Source organism: Anabrus simplex, chromosome 2, assembly GCF_040414725.1.
Source record: "Anabrus simplex isolate iqAnaSimp1 chromosome 2, ASM4041472v1, whole genome shotgun sequence".
Taxonomy (NCBI): Eukaryota; Metazoa; Arthropoda; class Insecta; order Orthoptera; family Tettigoniidae; genus Anabrus; species Anabrus simplex.
In genome coordinates this window covers 198,466,546-198,479,219 of record NC_090266.1, presented here as the reverse complement: position 1 = coordinate 198,479,219, position 12,674 = coordinate 198,466,546, and the positions used below count along the sequence as shown (strand labels likewise).

Below are 12,674 nucleotides of genomic sequence, written 5' to 3'. Positions count from 1 at the left end.
TGAACAGCATATAGCTAAGTTCTTACTTGCCCTTATCCTAAACTTAAATACCATGTTTCATGAAAATCAACTAGTCCATTTTCCCAAGATGCTGTAACACAAAAATTCAACGGAACCCAACATAGGCCATTATTTGTTCTGTCCAGTACAAAAACCAAGTATCAGGTTAATATCAAAGAAAGTGCAGACTGAAATACAATATTATATATACTGTATTTGTATGGACAGACAGACTGACAGATTTAAATTCTTTACAATATCCTCCATTTTGTTGTATCCTTCCAACAACTTTAAAATTTTGTCTCTTAGGATTGGGCTGGTTCAGCTGCAAGAAAGTTATATTAGTGCCTTGACAGTGTAGTTATCACCACATTTATTCTATTCAAAGAAGTCCGCAGAGACAAAAATAGAAGGAAGTTGGTTGACATGGTATCTAAAGATATAATGAGTACGATGAATTTGGTGAGATATCCCAGCCAGAGTTATAGATTGATCTGCAGATGACCAAAGCCTGCCAACTTTGCCATTTTTGTTTCCTAGTTCATGAATGGAATGTTTTGAGTGTTATTTCTCTGCCTGATTGAAGTACACTTCAACATTAATCCCTGAATTTTGTTGGAGTAGCCTTTATTAAGGAATGTCTATGGAGTCTATGAAGTTTTATGGACACTGCTTTTGCTTCAAAAATGGTTGTATTTACAGAAATATTATTTTGACATCCTGCCATTAACCATAGGAATTGTCTCTGTAGGCCTACTCAACAACAACAACAACAACATTATTACAACAACGTTATTATTTATCAGTATTATCCATGGACTACAAGGAGAGACACAATCTTGGTATTATACGCAGTTGTCATCACATATAGTTTGGTCACAATACCAATGGGACTATACTGCTTCTTCAAGCAAATTAATGTATTAGAAAATAGCAATACAATGTATATTGGGACAGGAGCATCTTAACTGAAAGAAATGTGTTATATAATAGACCACAAATGCCAGATATACATATATTTCACACACATTACTTTTTGGCAGAACAGAAATTCTCAGTATCCTGCTCACATCGGTGCACACCTCTTCAGCCTTGTCTACAGGAAGGGGTTGAATTGCAGCTTAAGTGTAGGAGACGATATCCTCAATAGGCTCCTGTATGGAAGTAGGGGCGAAGTTACTTACTTTTGCGAGAATCGAGTGTTCATCCTCAGTTAAACGTAGGCGGAGAGATTGATGACAGTTCTGTGGTATCCAAGGCCGGTACAGGTTATGCTGGTTGAAAACTGTGGAATTTCTTCTGTTGGAATGTGGAACCCTCCAGTCGCAACATGGGAAAGAAGATTGGCACGGTTCACTGTATCACAGTCTCAGCCATGCAGGGTTGGGCTGAGCTTAAGATTTATGTCATAAAGTCATCTGTTATACCTTTTCAACTGCCTCTGGCTGCAAAGGAAAGCCCTCTTGGTGCATTGGTAAATACAATTTGCCTGTGATGAATGATGTTATCATCTCGTTAGCGGAGAGAAATGCTAATGATGATAGCAAACTAACCTCTTTTCCTCATTCCTTCGAACTGTTGATATCTCCATAGATATGCTATCTGTAGAGATGGTTAATATACTGGGACAGACTTTCATGGCCGATCTTAGTCGACAGGCTTAGGTGGTTTTCTGGGATATTAGGCCGTGTAAATATTTTGAAAATATACTTAGCTGCGATAGTCCTAGTCAAGATGAAATGGCACAGGTTAGTGAACGCCTGTACTTTTATAGCATTTTAAGGCTAGGTGGTGGGACCATCATAGACTTCACCCTCTCTCGTACTGTTATTACTAAGGCCTTTGCATTGTATTTTGACAAGTAGTACATTGAGTTATCATAAGAAATAAATTGACCTTTTCAATATTTTATCGCTGATCTTACGTAAATTTTGCACACACGTTAAATGAGCCAAGAATAACACAACGACCAAAACATTTCTTTTGGAAATTAACTTATGCGACCTACAGAAAGTGTTAAAAGTTCACAGGTTTGAATTGGGGCGCTTGGCTACACAGGACTGCGGCACATGTTGGGTTCACTTGTCGAGGGATTTCTTCTACGCATATTTCTGCTGCTGCCATGGTTTCTACTTCTTTGTTTGTCTGCTTTTTCATTGTTAGAGATGTTATTTTTCACGACACAATACCATTTACACTTCTAAAGTTACGTACCCACGTGTGGTATGCTTTAAACCGTGCGCATTGTTTTTTGTGAACATCTTGCATAGCCCATTGCTTGATAGTTACATCGTGAATTATTTGAGTGTTTTGATGGGAAAAATCAATTTTTTTCTGACAGTGCATGCTATTGCCCTCAATTTGTTGCGGCGTGTCCCATTGTTGTTTACATGTTTTTGCCACAAATATAAATATTTTTTTTTGCTTTTGACACAGTGGAAATTCTGTTTCACCAACGAAAACGAAAGCGGGCCCCGCTTACCATATCTCCAATATTGAACAGTCTTGCTTTTTAAGCGTATGTCGGTGTGGCCTCAAATCGGCTGTTGGACGGTGGGAGTTGCGTGTAGTTCAGCACTCCAATTTAAACACATGAACTTTAATGCCTTCTGTAGGTTGCACAAATTAATTTCTGAAAGAAGTATTTTGGCCATTGTGTTATTCTTGGCTCATTTAACGTTTGTGCAAAATTTACATAAGATCGGTGATTCCCCAGTATGTGCCCTCCCCTTGTCAGTTTAGTGAATATTGAACATAAAATCTTGCCTCAGCTTTACTTAGAAAATATTCTTTAAACATAGCTTCTCTTAGTGAGACAAGTACTTCATTTAACCTCAGGGGGAAGTCCTAATTTGAAGGGTATTAGAAGAGCATCACTGAAATGTGTTCTTCCACTGAACAAAAATATTGAAGAATAAGATGTCAGTCATTGCTGTCAAAGGGATCCAAATAGTTCATAATTTATTCCTCTGTGACCATAGCCAATAAAATTGTAACTCTTGTTTCAGGGTGGCACTGGGAAGAGTATATGCTACATATACCATGGGTTGATGAGTTTGAATTGACTTCTGAAAATGTGTGTGTATTTGTATATTTGTTGAACAGAAAAAGGTAAAGTGCATTAGGACTTCACGAGGATAACAAGTAAGCGTTTATAGAAGTGAGGAAGTGAGGGGGGAAAAAAAAAAAAAAGCTCACTCCGTATAATTTCCTATGGATCTAAAAAGTCAAAGTTTGACAAAAATAATTTCATAGCGGGTAGAGGCGCCTGACTGGAATAGTCACTGCTTATCTCCAAAGCAGTTCATTTTTCAGATAATTCATTTGGGATACTTGAAATAAAGTCACATTCCTGTTCAGATTCCATATAAAACTGGAGGTCTTGTGGCTTTGAATCAGGACATCAACAATACGTTACCTCACTGCCGGAAGTTTATTTATGACAGATTCTGACAGTTCTTTGAATTTGCCATTTTTACAAAGTAGTGTATAATAGTGACTGATCCATCACAGTGCCACTATATGTAGTTACTATTTTTACTAGGTTTGTATTTTCTGTTTATCACAAGGTATCAAACCATGCTATAATATTATATACGATTGAAGCTGATTTTAAAACATTCATTTGGCTACTATTCCAGAATGAGTGCAGGAAAATTTGGGTGAATCATCATAGTAACTTGTTTGAGTACCATTGTCATAGTGTGTATGCGTATACCATTAAACTATTACTGTACCAGGATAGGCATTTCAGAAGAATGGCAGAATGTCAAATTGCTTCATCTCAAATGTGAATGCAACATTGAAGATCTGTGGCAGATCAGCCAACTCAGTTCTTGAAGAATAAAAGGTTGGTAGTTATTTTACTCATCTTGGTACTTCTAATTATTTCTTGTATGCATCTTAGCTTAATTATTTTTAAAATGTAGTTGCAAAATATGTGTGTGCTAAAGGAAGATTGTTCTATTACTTTAAAATTATTTCATGGCAGGGTGAATTTTCTCACGTCCCCCACTATTATTTTCAGGAACAGAGATTTGAGAAATCACAATGAGTTGGGCTATGGCAAGATGCACAGGTGCCAATTACCTAATATGGTAGAAGTTGTGGAAGATCTTATTACTCCAAGGAACTGCAAATCAGTTCCTGCTGTCCTGATGCAGTGAAGATAATATGGATTCTGCATGCAAGGTAAATACCTGTTTTTAAATAGAATTGTTTTGTAAAGCACATATTAGTGTTTTTAACTTTAAGAAAGAGGTATTTTCTATTCAGTATAGAATTTGCAGAAGTTGATTCCTATGTTCTTCCAACAATGGATTGCTGACAAAATAATTTGTGTATATGACTAATTATAAATTAGCTATAGTACTGTAGACCATTGCATATTCGAACTAGGTAACAGCTGGTATTGAATAATTCAAATTCCACTGTTGGCAGCCCTGAAGATGGTTTTCCTTGGTTTCCCATTTTCACACCAGGCAAATGCTGGGGCTACACCTTCCCGCTAACTTTTTCTCGTCCTTACACTGCTGAAAATCTTCTATGTGTTAGTGCATCATTAAACCACTAGCAAAGGAAAAAGTTGTAATTTTGGTTGCCATTGATGCTTTCACGGCCCGTACTTATAGACATGATATAGGCTTTTGGGCTTTTTCAAGAAAATAAGGTGAAATTCTTTGCTCTGCATCATCAGAAGAAAGTCTCGACTGTCCACGAGAAAGGCTTCTTAAACAATGTTTTGAATTTAGACGTTTTAATAGAAGTGGTAATGGTAATTTCATTCATCACCAAATGGCTGCCTGGACACGGTACAGTGCTAGCGTTCGAAGCGGAAGCTAACGGAACCATCAGAATCAGAGAGGGTCACATGACATGACATGACATGACATGACATGACATGACATGACATGTCCACCCCCATATGAAGGTATAACATTGATGCAAGCCTGGAATGAAACATCTGGCGATGAGGAACGTACGAATTTGGAAAACACCGAAACAAAATAACAGTAGTGAAGGGACAGGGAAGGGAACTACCTATGTTAATCCTTAATGGCTGACAACCAGGTATTACTTAATTGATAGCCAGTGTCCCTGTTGAAATTGTTAGGATTTCTACGTATTTCCACAGCTTCCCGTATAATCCTGGGCCTGTAGTGTCTAGTGTGGGTAAGAGCTCGAGCATCTTGGAACATGACATCATGACCCGACAATAGAGCGTGCTCAGCTATTGCTGATTTGTCTGGCTGGTTGAGACGAATATGTGTTCTTGTTCCTTGATACGAGTACCAATGGACCGGCATGTTTGGCCAATGTATACCTTACCGCAAGTACAGTGAATTTCGTATACCCCAGGATGGGGACAATTTGTCCTTGGTTTTACCCAGACTGCGAGCAATTTTAGTGATGGTGCCAAACACGATTTTTATATTATGTTTGCGGAGGACATTGGCAATTCGATTTGTGGTGTTGTGAATATAAGGCGGGTAGGCAGTTCCCTTCACTTCTTCCCTCTGTGAGCTTTGCTTGGTTGTTTCTCTGGGATGCAGGGCTCTATGAATCTGCAAATCTCTGTAACCATTACCCTTGAACGTGGCTTTGAGTGTGTCCAAACCCCATTGTTTAAGAAGCCTTTCTCGTGGACAGTCGAGATTTTCTTCTGATGACGCAGAGCAAGGTTCTCTGTGAAACGTAAAGAATTTCATCTTATTTTCTTGACACGGCATAAGCCCAAAATCCTATATCATGTCTCCTTGTAATTTTGGTGTTTGTATTCAACACAAGTATTTTTTTAAATGAATATTTGCTGTTTGAATGTGTGTACCCACATAGAGGACACTGGGCAAAGAGGAATCGAGGGCTTCCCATAATATTTTTATTAAACTGCTCATTTCATAGCCAAATGAAAGCTTGTTGTTGTGGCTGTTTGTATAGAACTTAATGAACTGCTGATTAAATTTGGATTTATCTCCTAAGTGTGTCAACGATTCAGAGCAGTACTGTCGTAACTAGCATTTTTCAAATTTTACAATAAAGCATACGTTTGTATAGAACTTAATGAACTGCTGATTAAATTTGGATTTATCTCCTAAGTGTGTCAACGGTTCAGAGCAGTACTGTCGTAACTAGCATTTTTCAAATTTTACAATAAAGCATATTATAAGTTCCCGTGTATGCCAGAAATCACCATGGAGACGTATGGCTGTCAGAAAACTAGAACCCACTGTTATTTAATCATCTTCCAGTACTGTATTGATTGTGTTTCTGGAAGATTTCCATGGAGTGTAAATTGTTGACAAAGTTACTAACTGTTCGAATTAACATCACTTACAACCATATTACACAGAAATTTTATGGTGTCAGTGTCTGGTTACACAAATGAAAAACCTATTATGTAAAGTACTGTAATAGGCCAAAATTGCAAAGTATGTGCTGGATTTCTTTTTTCTGGCCAATTCCAGCCATATAGTGTGGACTGTTCTGATAGAAGTCATGGTAAACAAGTGGTATAATGTTTTTTCTGACAAAATAACATCAAATTTGAATATTTTGCCTATGAAATTGGTACTGCTGACAAATATGCAGTATTTGGGAGGTAGTCGGCACTTTCGGCAGCCCTGAAGATGGTTTTCCGTAGTTTCCCATGTTCACACCAGGCAAATGCTGGGGCTGCACCTTAATTAAGGTCACAGCTGCTTCCTTCCCACTTCCAGCCCTTTCCTGTCCTATCGTCGCCATAAGACCTATCTATGTCAGTGCGACGTAAAGCAACTTGTAAAAAAAAAAAAAAAGTGCATGTGGCATTATTGCAACAGCATATTCTCTACTTGGCCTGCAACCTCAGTGTTATAATAATAATAATAATAATAATAATAATAATAATAATAATAATAATAATAATAATAATAATAATAATAATAATAATAATAATAATAATAATAATAAGTGTAGTCTGGTGTAGCCCTTGCAAGGCAGACCCTCCAATGAGTGTGGCAGCATCTACCATGTGTAGGAGACTGTGTGTTACTGTAGTGGAGGATAGTTGTGTGTGTGGTGCATGAGTTGCAGGGATGTTGAGGATACTTCAAACCCCCAGTCCCCGAGCCAAGAGAATTAACCATTTAAGGTTAAAATCTCCCACCCGGCCGGAATTGAACCCCAGGCCCCTCTGAACCAAAGAGCACTACGCTAACCATTCAGCCAAGGAACTTGACACCTCAGTGTTTATGCAGTAAATCAGTTGTTTCATACTCTTGAGTCGTATTCATATTTGAATGACGTGATCCATGGTTTCTCCTTGTTCAACCTTATTACAAATGGTGATACTAAATTCCCATAAAGGGAATTAGATATTTTTCCACCAATAGAGCATATCAAAAATCAGATCAAAAATTGGATGTATGGCTTTTCAGGCGTTTGCTCTATTACCAGCATTTCGTCTTAGGTCTGACACTAGACTCGTCAGAGTGGGATGTGTCAGACCCTACCCACTGATGCTGGGGTGTATGCAGGTGAACTTATCAGAAGCCTCTTATGTGGCACAGTCTGATAACTGCATACGGGAGATAAAACTCCACAATGGAATTAATGCCCGCCTAGCAATTCCAAATGGTGATACTAAATTCCCATAAAGGGAATTAGATATTTTTCCACCAATAGAGCATATCAAAAATCAGATCAAAAATTGGATGTATGGCTTTTCAGGCATTTGCTCTATTACCAGCATTTCGTCTTAGGTCTGACACTAGACTCGTCAGAGTGGGATGTGTCAGACCCTACCCACTGATGCTGGGGTGTATGCAGGTGAACTTATCAGAAGCCTCTTATGTGGCACAGTCTTATTACTCTTACATCAGACCATCTAACCCTTTATCCGTTTTCAGCTGTGTAGTTTCTGGCCCTTGAGGAAGCCTCTTTTAAGTTAAAAAATTCATTCTGTGACATCTCAAATACATCATACCATTTTCCATTTTATTTTCCTGTGCCTGGTATTGTGTAGCATTGTTGTGGTATATAAATGTTCACTACTTGATTGGGCTCTCTTAATAACACTATGGATGCTGTCCCCTTCATTCTGGGTTTGTTCCTTCTCAAGAAACGTATGGGTAATTGAATCAGTTGGTCGAGTACCCACACTGAACAGATACATGAAAAAGACAAATCGATTAATATTTTGGCCACTGCAATTATCACAATAAAAAGGAAATATTGATAGCTATTCAGACTTTCTTCATTGAGGAGTTCGTAAACACAGCTAGCTATTTCTATGCTTCCCTTATGCCCAAGGCCCTTGTGCCACATGAAACATCCTCCCTTCCATTTCCCCATGTTATAAATAGATTGTATATGCTCAGCTTTTGTTTATAGTAAAGCAAAGATACTTCACAATGTGGCATGTTCATTAGGCTACCTGTTGTAAATCAGAACAGGCACACAGATATTTGTTATTTTGAGCCCTCACCTGGATGGTATTCTCCAAAGTAGCCTTTCTGGTTTCTGGTAAGTCCTGTAAGTCTCGCACACATCACATGAATTTTGTTTAGGTTTGAAAAACCCAAGATTGCATTCAAATCATTAAAATCTGTTTTTATACATCCAATGTCGGGCTGAGTGGCTCAGGCGGTTGAGGCGCGGGCCTTCTGACCCCAACTTGGCAGATTCGATCCTGGCTCAGACCGGTGGTATTTGAAGGTGCTCAAACACGTCAGCCCTGTGTCGGTAGATTAACTGGCACGTAAAAGAACTCCTGCACCTCAGCGTCTCCGAAAGTAGTTAGTGGGACATAAAGCCAATAACATTATTCACATACATCCAACTTTATGCAGATCCATTCCCCTCCTGCTGGTATTTCTGAATGTACATTCTATACATTTTTTGGACACTCAGGATGCTATATAAGATATTGCCATGCACTGTCCTTTAAAATGTAATATAATTGTAATTTTTTCAGAAGAATCAATGTGATCCCTTATCCCTTGTATAATGTGATCTGATGTATGGCGATTAGTGTGCTTACCACTTTTGCCATTGCTTTGTATACCTTCAGGACTAGTTTTTACTAAACTTGTTTACACCCACTGATCAGGAATACCAAATATATTCAGATACATTTGCTTTCACCGCTTCATTTGCAAGAAAAAATTAGTACTGTAATGTGCAAGTACGGCTAGATGTCCCACCGTCATTTCTTTCGTTGCAGATCCTTTTTCTTGCAGTTTTTGTAATCAGTTTGCTAAGATCGTCACATTTCCTGTCTGCACTTACTGTGGCATAAAATTTGTCAGACAATATCTGCATTTGTTCTAATGGTATCTTCTCCGTACAGTTGCATCTTTCAGGGACTTTGTCTGCATTCTGGACCCGCCTGCTTTTCTTTTACTTCTTTTCCACTGGAATTAATGTTCACTTTTCCCTTCTGGTAAGCTTTCTTTGTAATGTTTCTCTTCCATTTCCATTCCTGGCATTTGAGTTTTTGAGCTGTTTATGCAATTATAGAAGAAAAATATTACTATACCAGTGTCTCTTTTTAACCATCATTGACAACAGGTTTTAGTCTGAATCAGACAAATTCATTACAGTTTCTTTCCACTCTATTCATATTTGATTTCAGCGGTTGTATAGGGATGTCTGCTGATGGCCTTTAAACATCATTGCCTACACTCTGAATGTTCAGTGGATGGAACCTGTGCCTTATGGGACACGCGTCTTTTGATTCCTGTTATAATAAATGAATTTTTTTATAGGGAGATTAAATTGACAGCCTTTTGTAATGATCTTATTGCAGCACTGCTAATAATGTTGCAATTGCACCAATGACCTATTAGTATTTTTGTGTTTATTCTTGAGGCCTTCAGTTCATTGTCCTCAATTTCAAATTAACGTGATGGTTGATGCTTGGAGGACTCATCCGAAGTAGAAACATCACCATCTCCATCTCCTAAATAATGATGATGATGGTAACAATAATAATCCGTAGTTACAGATTACAGTTGTGTAATAAGCGTTATATTGTGTATAAAATATTATCATAGTATTTTGGTTACATTTTTGGCCCATTCTGTAAAACAGCCTTTTGTATACAGCCATACTGGCCAAGCGTAGTACTTACCTTATGCAAATTACACTAATACCGTTAGATTATTATAGACGGTATAAAACTATCATAACAACAAACAAACGACAGGAAGCATGACCAACAAATGGTAAATTTAATATGGGAAGGACAGCTGATTCAGAAAGTGATGGAACCAACCAGAGGGAAAAATATCCTGGATGTGGTGCTGATAAAACCAGATGAGCTCTATAGAGAAATTGAAGTAATAGATGGTATTAGTGATCGTGAAGCTGTTTTTGTCATAGTTAAAAATAAATATGATAGAAAGGAAGGTCTGAAAAGTAGGACTATTAGGCAGTACCATATGGCTGATAAAGCGAGGCATGAGGCAGTTTCTAAAAAGTAACTATGATCGGTGGAAAACAGTAAATAAAAATGTAAACAGACTCTGGGATGGGTTTAAAGAAATTGTTGAGGAATGCGAAAACAAGTTTGTACATTTAAGGGAGGTAAGGAATGGTAAAGACCCACCTTATTATAATAGAGAAATAAAGAGACTAAGGAGGAGGTGCAGACTGGAAAGAAATAGAGTTAGAAATGGCTGTGGAAGTAAGGAGAAATTGAAGGAACTTACTAGAAAATTGAATCTAGCAAAGAAGGCAGCTGAGGATAACATGATGGAAAGCATAATTGGCAGTCATACAAATTTTAGTTAAAAATGGAAGGGTATGTATAGGTATTTTAAGGCAGAAACAGGTTCCAAGGAGGACATTCCAGGAATAATTAATGAACAAGGGGAGTGTGTATGTGAGGATCTTCAAAAGGCAGAAGTATTCAGTCAGCAGTATGTAAAGATTGTTGGTTACAAGGATAATATCCAGATAGAGGAGGAGACTAAGGCTAAAGAAGTATTAAAATTTACATATGATAACAATGACATTTACAATAAGATTCAAAAGTTGAAAACTAGAAAAGCAGCTGGAATTGATAAGATTTCTGGGGATATACAAAAGACAATGGGTTGGGATATAGTACCATATCTGAAGTACTTATTTGATTATTGTTTGGTCGGAGGAGCTATACCAGATGAATGGAGAGTTGCTATAGTAGCCCCTGTGTATAAAGGAAAGGGTGATAGACATAAAGCTGAAAATTACAGGCCAGTAAGTTTGACATGCATTGTATGTAAGCTTTGGGAATGCATTCTTTCTGATTATATTAGACGTGTTTGTGAAATTAATAACTGGTTCGATCGGTTTTAGGAAAGGTTATTCCACTGAAGCTCAACTTGTAGGATTCCAGCAAGATATAGCAGATATCTTGGATTCAGGGGGTCAAATGGACTGTATCGCGCTTGACCCGTCTAAAGCATTTGATGGGGTGGATCATGGGAGACTACTAGCAAAAATGAGTGCAATTGGACTAGACAAAAGAGTGACTATTTCTAGAAAATAGATCTCAGAGAATTAGAGTAGGTGAAGCTTTATCTGACCCTGTAATAATTAAGAGGGGAATTCCTCAAGGCAGTATTATCGGACCTTTGTTTTCTTATATATATAAATGATATGAGTAAAGGAGTGGAATCAGGGGTAAGGCTTTTTGCGGATGATGTTATTCTCTATAGAGTAATAAATACGTTACAAGATTGTGAGCAACTGCAACGTGACCTCGAAAATGTTATGAGATGGACAGCAGGCAATGGTATGTTGATAAACGGGGTTAAAAGTCAGGTTGTGAGTTTCACAAATAGGAAAAGTCCTCTGAGTTTTAATTACGGCGTTGATGGGGTGAAAGTTCCTTTTGGGGATCATTGTAAGTATCTAGGTGTTGATATAAGGAAAGATCTTCATTGGGGTAATCACATAAATGGGATTGTAAATAAAGGGTACAGATCTCTGCACATGGTTATGAGGGTGTTTAGGGGTTGTAGTAAGGATGTAAAGGAGGGGCCATATAAGTCTCTGGTACGACCCCAATTAGAGTATGGTTCCAGTTTATGGGACCCTCACCAGGATTACTTGATTCAAGAACTGGAAAAAATCCAAAGAAAAGCAGCTCGATTTGTTCTGGGTGATTTCCAACAAAAGAGTAGCGTTACAAAAATGTTGCAAAGTTTGGGTTGGGTAGAATTGAGAGAAAGGAGAGCCGCTCGGCTAAGTGGTATGTTACAAGTCATTAATCTCATTTTTGGTCCGTATTGACGATAGTGATTACATACAATTTACAAAATGTACATTTAATGTTAACCTAGTCAATACTTACAATACCACATTTTGTGGTTAAATATTTATAAATAATAGAAAGGTTGTGAACATATTTCGCCCTTCTTAATGGGCATCATCAGCACAATGGATAACCTTAAAACAAATAATTACAACTAAGAACGTTTACAATTATTGGTCATATAAAATTGGAATGAGATGTTGTAATGTTAAAAGTTATTTTCGATATCATGATTAGAAAGTTTGACGCGAATGTTACAAACACAAGTTAAAACTATTGTAGTACATTTTTACAATATTGTCTAAAAAATATATATCGGCATTCATCTGGAATTGAAATGGATCCTCTTCTTTTAATTTTTGGTGAAAGTCAATGTTATTGTTTTAGCGTTAAC

At 37.6% G+C, this 12,674-nt stretch overlaps 1 protein-coding gene and 1 long non-coding RNA gene across 2 annotated transcripts in view; both read left to right on the top strand.

Moving 5' to 3' along the window:
- LOC136863482 (transcription initiation factor TFIID subunit 4) overlaps positions 1-12,674 on the top strand; it is a 681,682-nt gene that overhangs the window by 179,505 nt on the left and 489,503 nt on the right. The gene's annotated exons all lie outside the window — the stretch shown is intronic.
- The window catches only part of LOC136864002 (uncharacterized), a 91,768-nt gene continuing 82,297 nt past the window's right edge, over positions 3,204-12,674 (top strand). The window contains exon 1 of the long non-coding RNA XR_010859237.2: positions 3,204-4,191. This is a non-coding gene — a long non-coding RNA (uncharacterized lncRNA). The remainder of the gene's footprint in view (positions 4,192-12,674) is intronic.